The sequence below is a fragment of the Macrotis lagotis genome, chromosome 8, assembly GCF_037893015.1.
Source record: "Macrotis lagotis isolate mMagLag1 chromosome 8, bilby.v1.9.chrom.fasta, whole genome shotgun sequence".
Taxonomy (NCBI): Eukaryota; Metazoa; Chordata; class Mammalia; order Peramelemorphia; family Peramelidae; genus Macrotis; species Macrotis lagotis.
Window position 1 is genome coordinate 184,205,495 of NC_133665.1, and position 24,668 is coordinate 184,230,162.

The 24,668-nt window shown below is 41.0% G+C and overlaps 1 long non-coding RNA gene across 1 annotated transcript; it reads right to left on the reverse strand.

The window, feature by feature from the left end:
* Nucleotides 1-17,365: 17,365 nt before the first annotated feature.
* Nucleotides 17,366-23,550, reverse strand: LOC141495059 (uncharacterized). The gene is made up of 3 exons (XR_012470650.1): nucleotides 23,497-23,550; nucleotides 18,146-18,201; nucleotides 17,366-17,564 (listed from the first exon to the last, which is right to left on the reverse strand). It is a non-coding gene; the product is annotated as an uncharacterized LOC141495059 (long non-coding RNA).
* Nucleotides 23,551-24,668: the final 1,118 nt, after the last annotated feature.

A 24,668-nucleotide genomic window follows, 5' to 3' on the forward strand; every position in this document is an offset into this window, starting at 1 on the left:
TTTTTCAAATAGTGAAATATGAAGAATATAACTGTCAATTTATTATCTGTAATGCTAACTTTTTCTTATTTGCAATCACTTTCCCCTTCTGGAGCAGCATATGGATTTGAGAACCTGACATTGATCTATTTAGAGGACTCAGTTTTTCCAAAATGGTAACCAAATAAATTTTAGAAAGAAATTTTTATTATAAAATAAATTTTTTTGTCTTCCTTGTTTTTACTAAGAAATATAGCAGTTTCTTCTTCTTGGCTCAAACATGCTTCAAAGTCCTTTTTTTCAAGAGAAAGTGTAGCTCCTCATTCATATTTCTTGATATAAGCATTAGTCTGTGGAGCTTATAATATATCCAGATGGCACAAAAATCCACATTTGTAACTGACATTGATAGAGCATCCTTTTGTGCTGAGATCCATTGAGACCTGCCCCTATAGAGTCCAGTACAATTCAACCCATTATATCATTTTTATTTTTAAAAAATTCATCAATCATATTGAACATTTCCCTTGATATGGCAATGTCCACAATGGGTTTGCAAAGTAACAAATTTTTTCCAACATCAGTTTGAACAGCATAGTAGACATATGCATTTTCCTGGCATCTTAAGCTATGTTTTTTAAGCTAATTCATCCATTGGCAAAGCAAAATAGGGAGATTTTCATTTCTTAAATAATTGATCAAGATCTTCAGCTTTAGGGGCATTTCTCATCATATTGTCTGGACACAGAACAGGTCAAAGCTGCTTTTTTGCATATGATTTACCAAACATAGTTTGGATGATATCAATAGATACTCTAGCACCAATATTTATCCTATCAAATGAAGTCTCTTAACCCTTAGTAAATTTTTTTTTTTTAGGGTTTTGCACGGCCATGAGGTCAAGTGGCTTGCCCAAGGCCACACAACTAGGTAATTATTAAGTGTCTGAGGTTGGATTTGAACTCAGGTACTCCTGATTCCAGGACCCATGCACCATCTAGCCACCCCTCTTAGCAAATTCTTTTTTCTTAAGGTTTTTGCAAGGCAAATGGGGTTAAGTGGCTTGCCCAAGGCCACACAGCTAGGTAATTATTAAGTGTCTGAGACCGGATTTGAACCCAGGTACTCCTGACTCCAAGGCCAGTGCTTTATCCACTACGCCACCTAGCCGCCCCTTCTTAGCAAATAATTTTAGATGATATTTGCTTTTGATAATTTTTGCAAAAGCTTCTTTTTACTTGCAACAATTGTCCAATTTTCTGTGATGAAATCCTCTTGTCTTGCCAATGTATTTTGCATGTTCCTTTTCCAGATGCTGTTTCCTTAAGTCTCATGCTGCTATTGCTAAGTGTTTGTACAAAGTAAGGCAAGAAATCTTTCTTCTTCAGCAGTAGCTCATGGCTGAGCAGGCTTCAGAAGAGTGTTTTAAGGCTTGTAAAGGGCTGTACAAATGTCAACTAATTAATTGATCCTTATTACCTTATAAAAAAAACCTGACATGTAAGGTTATTACATGTTATTATATGACAGTGGCAGTGTTTTATATTGTTACATAATAAGATAATAATACTTGTGGATGTCAATGATAAATATAATGTATCTTGTTGTTTGGAGATGTCCTTCATACTATGTATATTTCTATTTTTTATTGTTTTTGCCTCTGGTTTCTGAAGCTCCAGTGGATTTTTCTCTTCTGAGTAATTGTCTTTCTTCATCACAAGGGGATATTATTGTTTCACTTTTAAAACACTTTACATTTAACTGTTAAACTTTTCAAATACCTATAACCATTCTTGACTTATTTCAATTTCTTAAAAGTTGCAAGGTCTTTTTTTGGAAACAAATGTTTAAAAAATTTTCTTTTTCCTCATAAATATAACAATTGCTAACAAATGCAAACATTTTATCTACAAGAGGAGCAAAAAAAAAGATTGTGCAAGAGAACGGAAACTTCTGGTAAATAGAATTCCACTTTTTAAAGAGTTATGAAATTGAACAGTGTAGTATCAAAATTGCTCAGGTTCTTTTTTTCTTCAGTTTTTAAAAACATTTTTTATTTAAAGTTTTAAGTTCCAAATTCTAGCCCTCCTTTTCTTCCTCTCTCCCCTCTCACCCAGATGTGGGTTATACATGTGTGATTATTTAAAAATTACTATATTAGTCATTTTGTATGAGAAGATGAATAAAAGGAAAAGAGAAAAAGAGAAAACAGCATGCTTTGGTCTGAACTCAGTCAATATTAGTTCTTTCTCTGGAGGTGGATTCATCTGTAGTCCTTTGGGATTGTCTTGCATCGTTGCGTTGGTGAGAATAGCAAAGTCATTCACAACGTGGATGTTCAGGTTCTGTTCACTTCACCATGCATCAGTTCATGTCAGTCTTTCTGTCCTGGTTCTTTTTGCTTTCTTCAGAACTTTTCTTCTGTGTTATTTTAAACTTTTTGGCTCTTTAAAATTTTTAAATTTTTTCTTTTTTTAGCCAAGAGACTCATGTATCCAATTTGATAGCCAAACCAAAGCAGAGACAATATTCCTGCAGGATTATGTAGCTCACAATCCAGAGTGAAGGGGTTCTCTCCCTTGGCAGGGACTAACTCACTCACCTCAAAGTGTCCCAGCTTTTATCCAAGGAAGTTTCTAGTGTGGCAAGCTGGAGACAGGGACATGTTGGAAGCTACCAATTCCCGTTGTATCAGCCTCTTCCTGTAATTCTTTACTTCAGCAACCTGAAGTAGGTTAGCATCAAAACCAAAACCAAAATCAAACAATAGCCAAAAAACCGAAACCAAAACAAAAATTCCAACACCGAAAAACAAATAAACCATATTTTATTAATCCTTCCTCTTTCTCTCTCTCCTTCCTTCCTTCCTTCCTTCCTTCCTTCCTTCCTTCCTGCCTGCCTGCCTGCCTGCCTGCCTGCCTGCCTTCCTCTCTTTCTTCCACCTTGCCACCTTTAGTTCTCCCCACCTAGATTGCCTTCCCTAGCTATCAAAATCCTGCTTATCTTTTCTCATCTTTGCAGAATGCTATTTTTATATGTACAAAATAAAATACACAGAATGGCAAAGGCAACCAATAATACTGATACATAGCTATCAAAATACATTTAAAAAACCCAAACTCATGGACCCCTGGTTAAGACCCTGTGCTTTCCCATTCTGTTTGTTCCAGGATGGAATTTAAAAAAAAAAAAGACACCCTGGTTAATAATAATGATAATACAGAAGCATTTCTGTAAAGCCTTAGACTGCACAGGGAGCTTTATATATGTTATCTCATTTGGTCCTCACCACAATTTTATGAGGTTGGTATTATTAGCCAGGGTCATTCCACCATGAAGGGACTCAGACAGGATTTGAACATGTGTCTTCTGACTTCTGATCTAGCTGCCCCACACAGCTGCGTGCGCATGTGGATTCCTTCATTTGGTGTACAAGAGTCCTCAGAGCTTGGCTGTGACTGACCTTTCCAGTCATGAACCTTCTTGTCCTTCATGTACACTTCAGCCCAGCCAACGTAGCCTTCCTGCCCCTTCTTACACATAACACTTCATCTCCCATCTCCACACCTTTGCCCAGGTTGGCTCTCCTGCCTCCTGCCCTCCACAGCTTAAATTCTTTTGTTTCCTTGCAAGCTCAGCTCTAAGGCCACCTTCTACTCCTTCCAGCCAATTGTGCCCCCTTCCCATTCATGCCTTGGCGGGAGGGTAACTTTAATATGTCTATAGTGTCTGCTCCTTTGGAAAGGAAGCTTCTTGCCGGCAGAGACTGTTTTGTTTTTTCATCTCTAGTGTCTTCCTACCATAAGGTCTGGCCTATAGTAGGGGCTTTAGTAAATGTTCACTGTTTGGTTGGTTAGCTGATGGTTGTAATGCAAGAGATGGGTTGCAATCTCCATCGCCCCCAAGTCCCAGATTCCTCAACTGCCACAGGAAGAGGTTTAGGGAATGTTTATTGATTGAGATGAATTTTTTAAAAAAAACAACCTCTCTGGTACATTGATCACAGCTCTCCAATCTCGAAGGTATTTGGAAGATTTAGAACATGTTGATACTTATTTTGAACTTGTCAGTCTGGTACTTTCAGTTATTAAAAATTTCATCACAAAGAATTTTTATTTTCTCTTTGAGATAAAGCAATATGTCTAATTTTCACTGCAGGGATCAAACACTGGAAATTGGATTGTAAGACTTCCTTTCATGAGAGAGAATATTCCCTCTTTCACCTTCCCCAGATTCCAAAAAGTGAAGAGATAACCTTACTGACTCTCGATTGGAGATGCATTTTTCAACCAGATAGGTCATTTTTATCTGCTAGGGGATGGGAATTATTGAGAGTTATAGTTGTGTGTTATGTATTTAAGGTGGCAAATACCAAGTTATAACAAGGTATAAGTTGTGAGGATTTGCATTTTCTAATGATATCAGTCTGTTTTTATAATGCCTCTCACTTCCTTTTATAGACATATTTTTGTTGTTCTGCCACGTCCCACTGTTCATGACCCTATTAGGGTTTGTTTGTTTTTCTGGCAAGGCAGTGGCATTAGCGATTTACCCAAGGTCAACTCATCCAAGACCAAATTTGAACTCAGGTCCTCCTGACTCCAGGGCCAGTGCTCTTTTCATTGCACAAGTATTCTGGCTTTCTTGGCAAAAATACTAGAATGGTGTGCAATTTTATGTTCCAGTTCATGTTACAGATGAGGAAACTGAGGTAGAGTTAAGTGACTTATCCAAGGTCACATAACTAGTAAGTGTCTGAGGCCAGTTTTGAACTTGTCTTCCAGACTTCATTCCGGACCCTATCCACTGCTCTCCCTCACTGCTTGTTCAATCATTTCAGTTATGTCTTACTCTCTGTGGCCCATTTGGGGTTTTCTTAACAAAGATACTGAGATGATTTTCCATTTCCTTCTCCAGTTCATTTTTAGAAATGAAGAAACTGAGGCAAACCAGATTAAGCGACTTGCCCAGAATCATGCAGCTAGTAAGACTGGATTTGAATTCTGACCTACCTGATGTCAGATGAGACACTCCATCCGCCTAGCTGCCCACCCATCATATTACTCAGTATTTATTCTTGCCCATTTTGGGTCCACTCTGTAGTCATGTCCTATTTACTTTTCTACGGTGCAGTGGATAGAGCACTGGCCTTGGAGTCAGGAGGACAAGAGTTCGAATCCAGCCTCAGACACTTATCTGTGTGACCTTGGGCAAATCAATTAACCCTGATTGCCTCCCATCCAGGACCATCTGCCATCATCCTGACCCATATCTAGTCACTGAACCCAGATGGCTCTGGAGGAGAAAGTGAGGCCGGTGACTCAGCACAGCTCCCCTCAGTCAAATCCAGCTCACGTGCTTGTCATGGCATCATCTTCCTGAAGTCGTGGTCTTCTTCGACGATGAAGGACAACCATTGCGTTCCTTTGGACATCTTGTTTTCCCTACTAGAGTGTCTCCTGCTTGGGGGCAGGTGTTTTGGCTTTATGCGTCAGAGCTTATCTCAGTGCCTGGGATATAAAAGATGAATCAATGATTATGGATTAGCCCTTCACCTTCCTTATCCTCATTTATCTTTCTTTAGCATTTCACCCTGCTGACTGCTCCCTTCCTTCTGGGCTCCTCTCTCCTCCTTTGACATCAGGAACATGGTCTTCTTCCGAGTTTCCATCTGCCTGTCCACCTGCTCCTTCTTGGGTAGGTTGAACCCTGCTGCCTCATTTTCTTTCTCTCTCCACCTAAACGTGGCCATCCCTCAAAACTCTGTCCTACCCTTTTCTCTTCTCTTTCAATACCAAGTCCGAGGTCAACTGACCCTCATAAATTTCAGGGGGGCTGTGAATTTGGATGGGGAAAATGAACATCTTTATTTCAATATACTTGGTTTCTTTTGTAATCCTGTACATTTTATTTTATGTATTTAAAACCATTGATCTAAGAAGGGGTCCACTGGTTTCCCAAACTGGGGAGGGGGCTATCCATGCCACAAAAGGCATCAAACCCCTTGCTAGCCTACAGTAAGTCTCAATGGCTCATTCACTCCTCTCCATGGATTTACCTTTCTATGAAGACATGGTTATAGGAATTTTTTATTTCCTTTTATTAATCAGGACTCAAAGTCATTTCTCCTGCAAATTTTGCTTAACTGAAAGTCTGTCTTAATATTAACCTCTCCTGAATCAAACCTGCCGTTGGGATGTGAAAATTTACTTGGAGCCTTAAATTTTCCTTAGATAAGAAGCAAGAGGGAAAAATCCCAATTGTCCCTAATTCTTTGGCAACATGCCCATCCTTTTCCTTAATCAATCTATTTGTGAATCCTTCAAATGTAGTTTAATCTGTAACCTGACTTAGTTTACCTCCAGAATTTATTTGATGAGGTTTATGTCCTTAGAAGATATATGAGATGATGACTATTTAACTGAGTTTGTTCAACTTCTGACACTGAAGGAAATATGGATTATGGATATATATCTTCTCATTAACTTTTATGGCCTAAGAAGAATGTATAAGATTGTGATATATAAATGATTGACTTCTCTACCACTATGCTTTAATATTGCCTATAAGAAGACTTGTCAGAATCCTCATATTTGTTCAGGTTTTCTCCGAGATGTTTGCATCTTTTTATTTCTGGTACTTATTATGGGGCTTGGCACAGTGTAAACATTCAACAAATAATTTTTCTTTTTCTTTTTTGCACAAGACAATGGGGTTAAGTGACTTGCCCAAGGTCACACAGCTAGGTAATTATTTATTAAGTTCCTGAGGTCAGATTTGAACTCAGGTCCTCCTGACTCCAGGACCGGTACTCTAATTTTTGATTGAATGAATGAACCTATGCTGAAGCATAATTGGGAGATCCATAATGTATGAATTATTTGGCAGCAGCCCACCACAGGCACTCAGAGAGGAGCCTCTTTTCTCCTAACAACTCCCAGATCCCACAATCCAGCTCTGCCCCCTTCTCAGCAGGAGGGTCCCACACCTCTACCTGGATGGGGCTGGACCTCCTTTGGAGTCCCAGACTTTAGCACAGAGACTTGTCTAGAATAAGAATCAATCAAACAACAAGAATTTGATAAGCAGCTAAAATGGGCCAAGCATTATCCGGACAATATATAAAGACAAATACTAAAAGACTAAGAAAAGAATCTCTGTCTACAAGGAGTTTTTTATTTGATTAGAGAAATAATTTGTATAGAGACCCAGCTATGTAACCGTGGGTTTAAGCCTGGATAAAACTCTCATTGATGGAGAGACCCATGACCTGATCCTGGGCTGCCATGAGAGGGGTGAGGGTGGTAAGAGCTTGGAGAGGTAGAATTGCAGACACATAGATGAGCCAGTGTGGCAACTCTGAAAATTTAAAAGCTTCAATACACATAATTTGGGGGTAAGTTAAATCACTTTATTTCTAAAGCCAGCAGGCTATAACAAAAAGATGGCGATTTGGTCATCTCTCTTACCCTTCCAAAGCAAGGGGTGTGGGTCCTTCATTCTCAAAGAAGACTATGACATCAGGGAGGTGACACCATGACAAGCACATTGGATTGGAGTGAGGGGGGCTATGCTAATTCCCCGGCCTCACTTTCTCCTCCACAGCCATTTGGGTCCAGTAGCTAGATATGGATCAGGATGATGGAGATGGCTCTGGATGCGAGACAGTCAGGGTGAAGTGACTTGCTCAAGATCACACAGCTAGTGAGTGTCAACAGGCTGAGGCTGAATTTAAATTCCTCCCCTCCTGACTCCAAGGTCAATGCTCTATCCACTGCACCATGTAGCTGCCCTTCTAGCATCCAGTAAGTACTCAATAAATGCTGGTTGACCTGAATGACCTGAGTTGATTCTGTTGATTTTTTTCAGCATTTTTCTCATTTTTCCATAATGAGATTTTTCTTTTTTTCTGTTTCCCTGTCTAGTTTTCTTTAAAGAATATTGTAATTCTAGTTTAAAATCCTTCTGATGTTTTAGATGTTTAAATGTTTTAAAATATTTCTACAAGCTCCTCTTTTATTTGTGCATGTGATTTTATTAATAGCCTTAATATTTGCTTCACATTTTCAAATGTCAGAGGCAGCTGGTGACTCAGTAGATGGAGCACTGGGCTTTCTAGCAGTGTAACCCTGCCTTCTTTTTGTATTTTTGGTCTCAGTTTCCTCCTCTGTAAAAGAGGGGATAATAACTACCTTTACCTCCCAACCTCCTTAGGGTCAAATGAGATAATAATTGTAGAGCGGCTGGCTATATAAATAATAGCTGCTATAATTGTGTATATTTATTTATTTGAGACTCTCAGGTATCTCATGATGTTTCTAAGGGCAGAGACTGTCTTTGTATATTTGTATCTTTTTTCTCTATTATAGTGCTTTTTGAAAAAATAAATCTGCATGATTTCTGAGATTTTATATGACTTCATTGCTCTGTTGCATTTGAAAAATTAAAATTAGCATTCTTATCACATTTTCTATTTTGTTAGATTTTTCTTATATGTTTTTTTTCCCCTCATTCAATTCTGGACCCAATTCACACTCCATTTGTAGTGTTTGTTCAAACAGCATCTACTGATGGTCAGACTCCATAGAGTGTCTATTATTGTCTCTCTTTATTAAATATTATTTATCCACTTGGTTTTTCCCACGTGGTTGGTTAAGGTGAACTTTTCTGAGAGATTATGGATTTCATCCAGGAGGCTCTGAAGTAATCAGGGACTTGGATGCGATCAGAGTAATGTCTTCTACAGACATAGACCTCTGGAGAAAGGACATCACTACCTGGAGGGAACCCATTTGGCCTTGGACAGAAGGCAGAGTTGTAGAATGCATTGCTTGGGGATTCATTGCCATAAAAAACAAAGATATGTCTTCTTAATATCAATATTATTTTTAGTATTATTATACAGTTATGAGACATGGCAACTTTATATGTGAGGCATGCATAATCCTTAAAGAAAAGAAAGAATTGATGAACAGATGTATGTATAGAATGATTTTTTAAAAATTTATTTAAGGCAATGGGGTGAGTGACTTGCCCAAGGTTACACAGCTAGGCAATTATTAAATGCCTGAGGCCGGATTTGAACTCAGGTACTCCTGACTCTAGGGCTGGTGCTCTATCTACTGCACCACCTAGCTGCTCCTAGAATAATTTTTACATCCATCCATCCATATAACATATATAATATATAGATACACATCCTTTTTTGTGTCTCATGGTAACATCTCTAGGGTGGGAAGGAAGGAAAGAAAAAAGAAATTTACATTCTGACCTCATTGTAGATTTAAAAAGAATACCAAATTGGACATATTAGAATTGCAGTTTCATGGGCAATCATTTTTTTTTATTATCCTATGTTATAGAAATGTTTGTTTTATCCCATAAGTTAAAAAGAAGATAAAACAAAGCAAAGGAAGCTATTGTCCCCTTGAGGACGGTGGAAAGATGCATGGTGGTGTGAGCAGGCTGTCACATGTGATAACCAAGAAATGATGAAATGGGAGGCAAAGATGAAATTGTAGAAAATATGAGTGAGAAAGAAGAGCTGGTTATATGGCAGATCGTAGTTAGTCCATAGGACAACATGTATTTATTAGTCATGTGCTATGGGTTAAGCACTATGCTCAGCATCAGGGATTCAGAGAAGGGTAAACAAGGAGCCTGCCCTCACGGAGCTCACATTCTAACAGGGGAGCTCACATACAAGTAATCAGATATGGACAAGGTCCATGCGGAGGCAGAGGGAGGGGAGTCTGTGAGAGGAAGGCATCCACCACTAGAGGGACGGGGAAAGGTCTCTTGCAAAATGTGCAAATCTGCTAGAAAGCTAGGGAATCTGAGAGGTGGTGAGGAGGGGGCAGAGCCCTCCAGGTATGGAGGAGTGCCAGTGAGGAGACCCGGAGAGGGCAGGTGAGTTGCCATGTTCAAAGAGCTGCAAGGAAACAGGCGTCACTAGGTGTAGGAGACTCAGGCGTGAGGCATCTGGAAAGGTGGGAAGGGGCTGGGGAATGAGGTCAAACAAGAACTTTCTCTTGGAGGTAATAGGGAGCCAGTGCAGCTCACTGAGTGAGGGAGTGACATGGTTAGAACGAGGCTTTGGAAAACTCACCTGTGCAGCTAAGTAGAAGACAGAGTGAAGCCTAGAAAGAGTTGAAGCAGGAAATCCAAGTAGAAGATTACCGTAGTCGTGCAGGTGAGAGGTGATAAAGGTCTGCACTAGATGTGTGGTTGTGTGAATGGAGGGGAGAGGGGTCGTGAAGGTAGAAACAGCAAGGTTTGGCATGGATTGAATTTGTGGAGGGAATCACAGAGAGGGGTCAAGGAAGGGGTAATTGGGGGGACAGCCCATATGTTCTACTGGCATCTTCAAAAGGTCAGCAGAAAGTAAAGAAGGCTTCGGTACAGGCGACGGCCTCCTTGTGATGACCTCTGGAGGTCTGTAGACAGGTGCAGCAGAGATAGGCTGCAATCTGCGTCACTGGAGGGGACACCTTCATTGGGAGATCACAGCTTCACTTGCATTCTCAAAGCTGTTTTTCTTCCCTATATTGTTTCTAATGGAGCAGAAGAGTCAAAGCCAAATTCTCCGCAGGCAGAGGGAAGATTATCAGAGCATGTCTGTGGAAGCCTCTGGAAACAGCAAGGCTGGTACTGCCCTGGGAAAGACAGTCTGCTTTCCTCTAATTCTGAAGGAGGAGGAGGAGGAAGAGGAAGAAATGTGCAGTGAAGACCTGAAACAAGGTGTGCATTGAGTCATGGAGGGCGAGGCAGAGTAGAGGCTGGAGAGCCGGACTCAAGTTGGGGTGACTGGTGGGTTGGCTGGTGTTTGGAGGTACTGGGCTCCACTGGTTGCTGCCTCTGCCCACACTGCCCAATTCCTCGCTGGACTGTCTGGGACTGGAGTCAGAGAAAATTCGGACTGGTCCTCAACTTCTCCTGTCCAAGACCTTTCTGGTCTCCTTTCTCCCTCTGGGGAGGCACAACAAACCATCAAAGTTTTCCTATTCTTTAAAGTTACACCCACCATTTCCCTTTACTTACTAGAAATACTGGCTAGATAAAATTTAATTGATCATAACTTTCTGGTTGGAGGCTTCATAGTTGTGAAGAGAGAAATCAGAGAAAGTAGGGTGTGAAGGTGAAGGATGAAAGGGAAGGGGCCAGAGGAGGCTCTCACTCATTGTGGGAGGGGGCTTCCCTTGACTTGGAGCTCAGGGGCTGGAAGAAAGAATTTCTAGTTTGCATTTCTGCAATTGAAAAAAATCAAGTCAGGGCAGGTGGGTGGCACAGTGGATAGAGCACTGGTCCTGGAGTTAGGAGGTCTCGAGTTCAAATCCAACCTCAGACACTTAGTAAATGCTTAGCTGTGTGACCTTGGGCAAGTCACTTTACCCCATTGCCTTAAATAAAAATTTTTAAAAATCAAATCAATTTTTTTTTGGTCAGTCCTTTCCCTCTGTACATAAGGGCTCCCCATCTTGTTGGGGTCAATGCTTCCTATACTGACACATCACAACCTTTCTAACCATTATCTCTGTGAGTTACAAGGAATAGAAAATGAATTGTTTTTTAGTGGCCAACCCCTAATGATTGACTTCAGTGATATGAACTGTCAGAAAGGGCCAGGGGACAGACTGTTAGTTGAGGAAGGGTCCTGAGTTTGGAGGGATCCAATGGACACCTGTCTCTTGGAGGCAGACAATCATGGAGGCATTAGGTGAATCAATGTTGGTCTTGGAGTCAGGAAGCTCATCAGACCCTTATGAATTGTGGAACCATTGGCAAGTTACTTCCTTTTTCTCAGCCTCATTTTCCTCTTCTGTAAAATGGGGATAACAAATCATTTTGCTGTCTCTAAAGTTTTCCTTCTTCCTTTTGGATCTGTTTCTTCTTTCAACACATTCAATTTTGACTTGTGCTTATCATGGAAGCAAATGTAAAACCTCTCAGATTGCCTTCTGTTGGGGGGAGGGAAGAGAGGGAGGGGGGAAAATTGTAAAATTCAAAACTTTGCCAAAAAAAAGATGGGTAGAAACTACCTTTGTATGTAATTGGAAAATAAATAAAATATGTATGTAATTTTTAAAAATGGGGATAACAGCCCCTGCCTCAGAGTTATTGTGAGGACCAAATGAGATGTGTATGGGAAGTTCCTTGCCAATGGGAAAGCGACTTATTAGAGGTGCTCACTTCTCTGCCTCTCTCAGCTCATGCTGTGAAATGAGGCAGAGGATGGTACTTAGATTATCTGCAGAAAATTGAATGAGAACTAAAGGGATATGAAGGAAAAATCCAATCCTTTTGCTACTTCTCACTCTCTTCCGCCTTATCCTGTGTGTTGCCCCGCCTCCAGGGAAGGGACTTAAAACAGGTAAGCATACTAGAGATGGGATGGCAAGAGACAAATGGGGGCAGCTGGGTGAGTGGTGTAGTGGACAGAACACCAGACCTGGAGTCAGGAGGACCTGAGTTCAAATCTGACCTTAGCCGCTTAATAACTACCTAGCTGTGTGACCTTGGGCAAGTCATTTTTTTAAGAAAGATTTTTATTTATTTTGAATTTTATAATTTTTCCTCTAATCTTGCTTCCCTCAGAAGGTAGTCTATTAGTCTTTACATTGCTACACATTGATCTAAGTTGAATGTGATGAGAGAGAAATCACTTCCTTAAGGAAGAAAAATAAAGTATAAGAAATAGCAAAATTATATAATAAGATAATGGTTTGGTAAAAATTAAAGGTAATAGACTTTGGTCTTTGTTTAAACTCCACAGTTCTTTCTCTGAATGCAGATGGTACTCTCCTTTTCAGATACCCCAAAATTGTCCCTGATTGTTGCACTGGAGGAATGAACAAGTCCATCAAGGTTGACCATCACCCCCATGTTGCTGTTCTTCTGGTTCTGCTCATCTCACTCAGCATCAGTTCATGCAAATCCTTCCAGGCTTCCCTGAAATCCCGTCCCTCCTGGCTTCTAATAGTACAATAGTGTTCCATGACATACATATACTACAGTTTGCTAAGCCATTCCCCAATTTATGGGCAACCCTCAGTTTCCACTTCTTTGCCACCACAAACAGAGCTGCTATGAATATTTTTGTACAAGTGATGTTTTTACCCTTTTTCATCATCTCTTCAGGGTATAGACCCAGTAGTGGTATTGCTGGATCAAAGGGTATGCACATTTTTTGTTGCCCTTTCCAAATTGCTCTCCAGAAAGGTTGGATGAGTTCACAGCTCCACCAACAATGTATTAGTGTCCCAGATTTCCCACATCCCTTCCAACAATGATCATTATCCTTTCTGGTAACATTGGTCAGTCTAAGAGGTGTGAGGTGGTACCTCAGAGATGCTTTAATTTACATTTCTCTAAAATTAGTGATTTAGAGCAATTTTTCATATGGCTATGGATTGCTTTGATTTCCTCATCTGTAAATTACCTCTGCATATCCTTTGACCGTTCGTCAATTGGGGAATGACTTGTGTTTTGAAAATTTGACTCAATTCTCTGTATATTTTATTTTTTTATTTTTTTTTTAGATTTTTCAAGGCAACGGGGTTAAGTGGCTTGCCCAAGGCCACACAGCTAGGTAATTATTAAGTGTCTGAGGTCAGATTTGAACTCAGGTCCTCCTGACTCCAAGGCCAGTGTTCTATCCACTGTACCACCTAGCTACCCCAGTTCTCTGTATGTTTTAGACATGAGTCCTTTGTCAGAAATGCTAGTGGTAAAAATTGTCTAGTTTGGTGTTTTTTTGTCTATTTTTTTTTGTCTAGTTGGTTTTTGGTGATGTTCTCCATCTCTTCCTTGGTCATAAACTGCTTCACTTTCCATAGATCTGACAGATAAACTACTCCTTGATCTCCTAGTTTGCTTTTATGTCTAAATTCTGTATCCATTCTGATCTTATCTTGGTACAGGATATGAGGTGTTGGTCTAATCTAAGTTTCTGCCATTTTCCCAACAGTTTTATATCAAAGAGAGAGTTTTTATCCCAATAGCTGGACTCTTTGGGTTTATCAAACAGCAGATTACTATAATAGTTTCTTGCTATTGCACCTAGTCTATTCCCCTGGTCCACCACTCTGGCCAATACCAGACAGTTTTGAAGACTGATGCTTGGGCAAGTCATTCTTAACCCCATTGCCTTAAATAAATAAATTTTTTAAAAAAGAGAGAGACAAGTAGGGAGACAGACCTTAGAGTGAGACATTCCAAGCAACAAGGGAAGAACACAAAAGAAATGACCATTGACTGAAATTCTGGGTAATAGAAAAGATCATTTTCTTAGGCTACTTTGTTTTGTTTAGATGATTTTTTTCTGCAGGGCTTATCAACTGAAGTAACAAGTTTATAGCTGTTAGCCCCAAAGAGGAAGCATGTAGTGAAATGACTTTTCTAGAATCACACAGACCTTGTCAGAGCTATCTGACATTGAACCCAGGTCTTTTTTTTTGTTTTTTTGCAAGGCAATGGGGTTAAGTGACTTGCCCAAGGTCACAGCTAGGTGATTATTAAGTATCTGAGGTAGGCTTTAAACTCAGGTCCTCCTGACTCCAGGGCCAGTGCTCTATCCACTCTGCCACCTAGCCACCCCAACCCAGATCCTTTTTAAACAATGTCTACCAAGAGATATAACCAGGACCATCTCCTGCCCACCTCCCCTGCCCCTTGCCCCTGTTACTGCTCTTACCTCTGAAAATATTTTGTGTAATTTCATGTATATTTTGTATTTACTAGTCTCAGTCAGTTAGTAAATTTTACTAGTCTCAGTCAATCAGTAAACCTAGACAGCTAGGCAGTGTCTAAATCCAGATTTGAACTCAGGACCTCCTGGAACAGAAGAACAAGGGTTCGAATCCAACCTCAGACTCTTGACTCTTACTAGCTGTGTGACCTTGGGCGAGTCACTTCATGCTGATTGTCTGATATCCAGAGTCATCTCCAGTGATCCTGACCCATATCTGTCCACTGGACCAGATGGTTCTGGAGGAGAAAGTGAGGCTGGTGACCTAGCACAGCCCTCCCCCACCCCCACTCAAATCCAATTCATGTGCTTATCCTGGCATTACCTCCCTGATGTCTTGATCTCCTTGGGGTAACCCCACTGGTGTATTTAGCACCCCCACGATCTAGTACAGAGTATGTATGTAACAATGCTCACAGAATTCATCTGAATGGAATTGTAGGCCTGCTAATGATGGAGTGGGCCTGCCTTCCTGGCAGGGAGCTGTCACTTTGACATAAAAATCCCCATTCTTCCTCTTTTAGGCCCTGGATTCTTCTCTGAGTAAGCCTGGCTTCAGGGGAGAATCTCGGGGGAAGGAGATGGTCTCAGGAGAACTGCTGTCTCCCAAATATTGCCCAAAGCTCACGTCCGAGTTTTGGCTTCCCAAGCTGATTAGTTGGTAAATTCATCCTAATGACAATTTTTTGGATGACGTGACCTATCATTATCTGTGAGCTCAGTAAGTTGTAATTCATGGAAGAGAATGAAACGCGTGCGTTATTCAAACCATCCGTTCTTTTTAAAAAGAAACAGCTGTTTGGAACCAGGGTATTTTGGATTATGTATACATGGGGATGATGTCAATTTTGTAATAAAATAGAGTGATTTTTACCAAGCTGCTGGTCATTAGCTGTATTTTTCTGTTTTGGTACAATGGAGGATTCTTTATTTAAAATAATATTTCTGTTACTTATTTTTATTATGAATTATTATTATTATTTATTATTAGCTCTATTTGTGATCTCAGTGGAACGGGTATTCCGTCCATTCAACTAATCTGTCCATATTTAACCTCTCGGAAGTTCGGTCCACTCAGTATGCTAGGGAAGGGACTTTCTTGAGTTCTCTTGGGGCATGCAGTTAACAATGGAATGTGAGAGCTTCCCATCAGTTGTCCCTCTCTCACCACATGGTCAAAGAGAAATTTGTCCACTTCTTTGCTTATCTTTTTAAGTGCAGAATCACTTGTGTTTTTGAATATTTATATGATATGGGAAGTTTTGTAATTGGAAAATATGTACATAAGTATATTGGCTTACAATAAGTGACTTGGTGAGGGTTTGGCTGAAGCTGGATTTGAACTCAGGCCCTCCATTATCATTATAATGACATTTATATGACATCAGCTACCTCTGAGAAACAATGAGATATAAGATGACAATATTTTTTTTCAGATGTGACCATACCATTCTAAGTCTTGTAAAGACTGAGGCTTCCAGTAACCAGCCAAGAAAATGAATGTGCCAGAGGGCAGAGTGTGCCTCAGATGTTTTCCACAGGCCCTCTCGGTATTTCAAAAAAGGGGAAATCTGACCCTCAGAGATCTCTACCTGGGAATGCATGACCTCCCCTATGGAGAGGAAGAGTTGGAAAATGAATTGGATGGGTACTAGGAAGAGTGCTCTAAACCTCTGCATTCTCACCTCCAGGTGGGACATGGTATGTCTCACACCTGAGGTTCTAAGGGAGCAGAAATGGAAAGCTTTCCTCAGGCCAGGTTAAGGGACTCTTTTTGAAAAGGCACAAGGGCAGCTAGGTGGTGCACCAGCCCTGGAGGCAGGAGGCCCTGAGTTCAAATCCAACCTCAGTCACTTAATAATGACCTAGGTGTGTGACCTGGGGCAAGTCATGTAACCCCATTGCCTTAAATAAATAAAATTTTAAAGAAAAAAGAAAGAAGAGGTATGAGAGGTCAGTAGCTGAGCTTGAAGCTTGACTTAATAGAGATATTGACTGCCCTGGAGGAGGAAGCCCAGAGACTCCATGGGCCAGTCTTCCTAGCCCCGATGCCAGATCCAATAGAGAATTTGTAGGGACTCAGCAAGATGAAAGGCCACTGAAGCATTGCAGCCCCAGATTTGTGGGTCTCCACAGTATATGCTGTTGGAGAGTGGGTCCGGGTCTTTGGGGCCATTTCAGTATTTATTGAAATACTTGGTGAAGAGCTGATTCAGTCTACTTGCAGATTGTCGATGGGAAGCACACCGGTTGGGGCTTCTGATCAACAGGTCCCTATTGAAATGGAGCTGCCCTCTGGGAGTAGCTCAGGAGCGCTGCTTCACATAACTGCAAGAAGTTTGATATTTTGCAGTCAGTGACTAATCTCAGTGGAGAATAATTATATGGGTCATAGATCGTCTACAAAAGCCAAGTTCGATGTTGTCATCTTGATGCTTGTAGTCATTAATTACATAGCTCTTCGAAAAATTGCTTAGTAAATAGAATTAAAGTTTCATCATATAATTGCTTCTGTTGATTGATTTAAAAAATTCCTGGTAGTATGTTATTAAATATAAGAAAACAGTTATAGAAACGATAATAATTCCAGTAATAATAATAATTTTAATGTCAACATTTCAAATGATTGGTTATGCCATTAATGTGGGGACTCTCTCCACTGCTGTGGATTGTGACCCTTCTGTATCTTAGTGTCAAAATAATTTACAAACTGGGGTGAGATTCAGGCTGGCCCTTGGGGTATAGCCAGGTCTTCTAGGGCACAGCTTATGTTGGGATAGTAAAGTCTTTGAGGTCCCAGAGCCACTGCCAGGTCATGATGAGGCATCAGATTAGAAATCTATTGGTGGAAGAGTAATGATAAAAATAAGGGTCATATTGATCGGTCTTTTCAAGTTATGAAGACCTTTGCATTTGAGGTAGGTGAGGTAGGGAGGGGAAATGAGGACTGTCCACTAAGTTCTTTCCCAGTACCTCCTCACTGTGTTGAGGTGATCCTGGGTTCTCAAAGGTCTTGTGAGCAGACAGTGAACTCTGGCAGGCCCTAAGAAGATGGGGAATTATTCAACCCAGACAGGGCAATGGAGTGCAAGATTTTTGCAAGGCAATGGGGTTAAGTGACTTGCCCAAGGCCACACAGCTAGGTAATTATTCAGTGTCTGAGGCCGGGTTTGAACTCAGGTACTCCTGACTCCAGGGCCAATGCTCTATCGATTGCACCACCTAGCCACCCTGAGTGTGTCTCTTATTTGAGAACTAGCCTTGAATTGAAAACCAGAAGGAGTCTAGGTGGTGCCTAGATAATATTATAATGGGTCTGGAGTCAGAAAGACCTGAATTCAAATTTTTCAATTCAAGTCATTTAACAGCTGCCTGCCTCAGTTTCCTCATATGTAAAACGGAAATAATAATAGTACCTACCTTGCAGGGTGGCTGTGAGGCTCTGATGACATAATGTTTGTAAAGTTCCTTGCAAACTTTAAAGTTAGAGAGATATACAAATTATCAAAATTATATAAATATTACATAAATTATAAATATATAAATGCTGGTTATTATTATTATTAATTCTATTACTTCAATGTATACAGCAATGCTCATTTTATATTGTATTTAAGTTCTGAATTTTAAAAAAGAAATAATACACAATAGATATGTAAATGAGTTGGTTTGAGCAGGATAAGGAAAGTATGTATTCATTGGGTTTAGTATGAAAATTTGGCAGCCAATGAGGTAGGAATATCTGAGAAATATGGAAAAATAGAAGAGTCTAGAAGAGGAGAGAGATGGAGGAAAGAATAGGAGGATAAGTGACTTCCACTGATTTTATAAATGCCTAAAAAGCAAAGTTTACTCTAATGGAGTGGTCTAGGAAGAGGAAAAAGGGAAAGATCAATCACACAATAAACACTCTTTATAAGCTCCCACTATGAGGGTTGGGGATGCAAAAAGAGTCAAAAGATAGTCTGTCTTCAAGGACCTTATCATCTATATGCAAACAATCAATACAAAGCAAGCTACCCAGAGGATAAATAGGAAATAATGTCCAGAGGAAAGGCACTGGGAAATGAAGATAAATTAGGGAAAGCTTCCTATAGAAGATGAGAAGTCAGGAAGGTCAAGAGTGGACCTGGGGCAGCTAGGTGGTGCAGTGGATAGAGCACCAGCCCTGAAAATGGGAGGACCTGAGTTCAAATTCGGCCTCAGACACTGAATAATTACCTAGCTGTGTGACCTTGGGTAAGTCATGTAACTCCATTGCCTTAAATAAATAAAATTTCAAAAAAAGAGTGGACCTGGAGGATGGAGAACCTTCTAGGCTTGGGGATGGCAGAAAACATGTCCAGAGCTAAGAGAGGAAAGGTCTTGTTAATGGAACAGCCAGAGTTACTGGATCAAAGAGTATGTAACAGAGAGTGAGGTGTGAGGAGACTGGGTAGATAGGAAGGGATAGGTTACAAAGGGCTTTGATTGCTAACAGAGCATTTTGTATTTGATTCTGGGAGCCAATGAAGTTTATTGAGTGGGGTGGGGTGGGGTGACCCGACTGGACCTATACTTTAGGAAAAACATCTGAGTGGCTCAATGGGGAGAGACTTGAGGCTGGACCCTTCAGCAGGCTATTATGACAGTCCTAATAGGACAAAGAGATGGAATTTTAAAATGAACCACCAAGGAGAACTATATCATAGGAGGATATCTTAAAAACTTTTGACTATAGAGCTTTTTTTTTTTTTGGTTTGTTTTTGGAGGCAATTAGGATTAAGTGACTTGTCCAGGGTCACAAAGCTAGTGAGTATCAGGTCAGATGTCCAGGGTCCATGCTCCAGCCACTGTGCCACCTACTGCCCCAACTAAAGAGATTTTGGGGTGTAAAGAAATATTCCTGGGAATTGTTTTTCAAAGACTGGGGGAAGGAAGATGGAAAATAGGTCTTTGAACTTGGCCACTTTGAAGACCACTGACTTTCTTAAAGATGTGAGCCTGCCATGGGATATGGCTGACTCTCTGCCCTGAAGGCAGGAGAGTAGAGAGGAAGGTTTAAGAGAAAAATATCAAGGTTTGGGGCACAAAACTCCTACTTCAGTCACTTGAAGGAAAGGACAAGGTCAAGGATGAATTTAAGCATGTCATCCTGTGCCTCAGTTTCCTCACCTGTAAAATGAGCTGGAGAAGGAAATGGAAAACCACTCCAGTAGTTGTTCCAAGAAAGCCCAAATGGGGTTAGGAAAAATCAGTTGGGACTGAAATGACTCTGCAGCAACAACTTTAAATACTATGGTCCTATGAATCATAGGGATGAGTTCATCTGAGAAAAGAGCAACAGCCCAATTTATTAAAAAGCAAAAGGTTCATCAAAAACTTTGGATCCCATTCTGCAAACTCCTGGCCTCTGGTAGGCCAGCTTCAGGTTTCTTGTGCCCAGGTTTATGCCCCACTGCCCTTTCCATTTCCTAGCGAAGTTGAGGATTCCTCCAGCTCTTCCCTCTTCATTTCATTGTATGTTTTGAGGACAAAGGCTTTTTCTTTGAGATCCCTTTCCACTCCCTATCTGGGACCCTCTGACCAGAAATGATGGTGATTCCATGGAGTCAGCCCTACATAAGGAATCCTCATCTCACTTTCTTCACTTGTGGAATGGGGACTTGTAGTGCATGACATGAGTGGTTTTATGGTTTCTTGGTGAAGTCTATGAGCTCTAAATCCTCTGGTAAAAGAAATGGCACTGAAGTCAGAGGCCAATGGCTTCAAATCCCAGTTCTGCCATGTAGTATGTGGGTAATCTGGGCGGTGGGGAGCCATTTAAACCCTCTGGACCTCTCTTTCCTTCTCTATAAATTGACAAGGTGAGACTCAGTGGTCTCTAATGCCTTTAAGTCCTAAGGTCCTACAAAAAGTTGGAGTTGAACCAAGTGGGAAATCATCTGGCAACTGTAGGGCATATGAACAGGGCAAGAGCCTCAGCCAGATAATCTGACCAAGAGCAGAACTGGGGGTGAGATTGGGGGTGGCCCAATTCTCTTTGGAGCCAATAGGAACCAATCCACTGTTGGATGGCATTGCTTCATGCTCTAGCCAATAAAACACTACTAATCTTGATTAAAGATCATATTAAACAAGAGATGTGTATTTTTAAAGCAGCCAAAACAGAAAGCTCAGTGACTAACACCTAAATTATCTGAATGAGTTGTGTTTTCTTCTACAAATGAATTCCTGACAAGTTGCCTGTCTAGTCTATGTTTTGTAAATTGAATGTCTATTTTTATAATACTATTAATCACAATTTTCCCAGATATTTAGTACCTTTCTCCCTTTTCAGTTATCTTGAAAATCTGTCCCTCAATGATTTCACCACCAGTGGAAATTTCTTCTGAGCAAACTGGTTCTGGTCCAGCCAATCTGCTCATCTTTTTCTTGACATCATTTCTACTTCCTTCTACATTGCACATTTTGCACTGGGATGCTGAGGTACCAAATGGAGCAGAATCCATTTGAACTGTTTCATTTTTTGTCTTGGTATTTCCAAAACCAGGCCCAGGGGCTGGCATGTATGAGCAGGGGCTTCATAGATGCACGGTGAGTGCATGAGTCCATGGTGAAACTGATGAGTGATGGGAATGCTCCAGCAGAGCTGGGCCCTTTCCACCTGTTTATTTTCCTTCTGGTTTAATCAAGAAAGGCTTGCTGGGGCTCATCCCCATCTTCTAGAAGTTTCTTTTCCCCTGGCTGCTTTATTACTCTTTTTTTTTTAAGTTTTTGCAAGGCAAATGGAGTTAAGTGACTTGCCCAAGGCCACACAGCTAGGTAATTATTAAGTGTCTGAGGTCAAATTTGAACTCAGGTCCTCCTGACTCCAGGGCTGGTGCTCTATCTACTGAGCCACCTAGCTGCCCCGTGCTTTATTACTCTTAACTAAGGAAATACTCTTCAGACTTTCAGCCTCAAAGTTTGAAGGAACCTCTGACTCCATCTACTTCAACTTCTGTCTGCACAGGAATCGGGGATGACCCACTCTCCACATTGCCCCTGTGGCAGAGTTTGAATTGTTATAAAGTTAGGAATTGTTAGAAATATGATTCCAAGGTCAAAGCTAGGAAAGGGACTGGTTCTTTTATTCTGGTCTTAGTGGAATGAGAATGGCTCCTCCCTCCCTTCCTTCCATCCTTCCTCTCCTCCTTCCTTCTTTCCATCCTCCCTCTCTCCCTCCCTCCCTTCCTTCCTTCCTTCCTTCCTTCCTTCCTTCCTTCCTTCCTTCCTTCCTTCCTTCCTTCCTTCCTTCCTTCCTTCCTTTCTTCTCCCCTCCTTCCTCTCTTCCTGTGTGTACTGAAGTACTACTACCCTCATTTTATAGAGGAAACAGCTAAGGCCTAAAGAAATCAAACACCTATCCAATATTGTATGGCTCATTAGCAGTGATAGAATTGGGGCTAGAATTCTGGTCTCCAAGTTCTTTCCAAAATATCATATTCCCTCTTCCAGGGAAAGTGCCCTTGTCCTCTTCTTCACTGCTCACCCTTCTTTTCATATATTTAACTAATCATGTTTACCTTTGCCTATTAGATCTGTTTAATTATTATTTTTTTTAGGTTTTTTTTTTTTGCAAGGCAATGGGGTTAAGTGGCTTGCCCAAGGCCACACAGCTAGGTAATTATTAAGTGTCTGAGACCAGATTTGAACCCAGGTACTCCTGACTCCAAGGCCGGTGCTTTATCCACTATGCCACCTAGCCGTCCCCTGTGTTTAATTATTTAAACAGTTACTTAAATTAATGAAATAAACAGCATGCTAATTAAAAAAGAATAATAGTTTTGATTTGTTTTTGTTTGTTTTTTTTTAGATTTTTGCAAGGCAAATGGAGTTAAGTGGCTTGCCCAAGGCCACACAACTAGGTAATTATTAAGTGTCTGAGGTCGGATTTGAACCCAGGTACTCCTGACTCCAAGGCCGGTGCTTTATCCACTATGCCACCTAGCCACCCTTTGATTTGTTTTTGATTCTCTTGGTTTCCAGTTTTATCTCATATGATTAGAAACAGAGATTGTTCCAACATCTTGGAGAAAGATTGGCTTTAAAAGATAATTTTGATTCATTTCCTTTTCTATTCCTTTTATTCTTGAGTTTCTCTTTTGCTGTCACTGACTCCCTCTTTAACCATCCCCTTCTGTAACTCCTCACCATTGGGGTCACCATCTTGGGGTCTGCCACAGCGGTTGGCACTCCCTCACTCTGCTTCATCATTCAATCATTGGACACCATGTTGATTCTACTTCTTTCTCTCATGAGTCCCTTCTCTCCACTTCCGGTCACCACCCTGGTCCTGGGTTCCATCACCATTTGCTAGGACTTTTGTGATGACCTCTGCCTCCAATGTAAACCTGCTCATCCTAAAGTACAGATCTGACCCAGTCCCTCCCCTGCTCCATAAGCTCCTGGAGCCCATCGTGACCTTGAGGATCAATGAAGCCCCTATCTGGCACTCCTAGCCCCTCAGCACTTCCAGCCTCTTTATATATCACTCTCCTTCATGTCCCCTAAGATACAGCCAAGGCTATAAGATCTGCTTTCTGCTCATTCCAGAAAACATTCATTCCCCTTTCCATACCTTTGCCTCAGTTGTTCCCCACTCTTCCGAGGCACTCCCTCCTTACTTTGTTCCCCTCTCAGACTGGCTAGCTTCCTTCAAGACTCAGCTACCATCCTCAGGAGGTTTTACCTGATCTACTCAGCTGCGAGGGCCTTCCCTCCCCCAACCCTAGTCATCTCATATTTACCTTGAATAGACTTATGTCCCATTAACTTAGATGTGGACATCCCTCTCCCTAGAGAGACAAGCTTCTTGAGTGCAGAGACTGCAGAACCTAATTCAGTGTTTGGCATATTATGATGACGTTAGGTCTTCATTCTGGAGGATGACCACGTCATCAGGGAGGTGATGTCATGACAAGCACCTGAATTGGATTTGAGTGAGGAGGGCTGCTCTGAGTCCCCAGCCTCACTTTCTCCTTCAGAGCCATCTGGGTCCAGTGGTCAGATAGGAATCAGGATGCCTGGAGATGTCTCTGGATGAGAGGCAATCAGGATGAAGTGACTTGCCCAAGTTCACACAGTTAATAATAATCAACTGTCTGAGGTTGGATTTGAACTTCTGTCCTCCTGATTCTGTGCATCTAGCTGGCATATTAAGATGATTAATAAATACTCATTGATTGACAGGGGATGAAATCAGCTCCATTAACCATTATATTTGTTTTTCCAAGGAGAATCTTTGAGCTTTCATGTGACTTTTGGTTTTATGGTAGAGATGTTGAGATGATTTTGTTCTTCTAGGAATATGTTGATTCCTGGGTCACTAGGGAAGGGACTGGCATTGAGAATTCCAATAGTAATCTCATATTTGTCATTGACAAGTGATGTGATCCTTGGCACCCCCATTTCCGATACTGTCCTTACATTTATTCCACCATAGCCATCTGGGTCTACTTCCTTTCTTCCTCTCTCTGCCTTAACCCTTTGCTTCTCCTAGATCTTGTTCCAGGCTGCCCACTCCATCCTATGTTACCTCACAAAATCACAGCATATTTGAGTTGGAAAGATTTTCAGTAGCCATGTATTCTCTATATAATATACAAAAGAGGCCCTCTAATCTTTTTTAAGCCCTCCAATGATGTAGAGCCCACTTGATCCCAAGTCAGCCCATTTCACTTTGGGACAGTTCTCATTGTTTGATGCCTTTTCTTCATCAGAGTCTAAATATTCCTTACAGAGAATTGCAATCATTGTTCTTGGTTCTCCTCTGGTCTGAGCAGAATAAGTGTCATCTTATTTCTATGTGACAAACTCCCCAGATACCTCAAGCTAGCTGAGGAGGTGATTGGTATAGTGGAAAGATTCTATTGTTTGTGGAGTCAAAGGACCTGTGTTCAAATTCCACCCCTTTGGCACC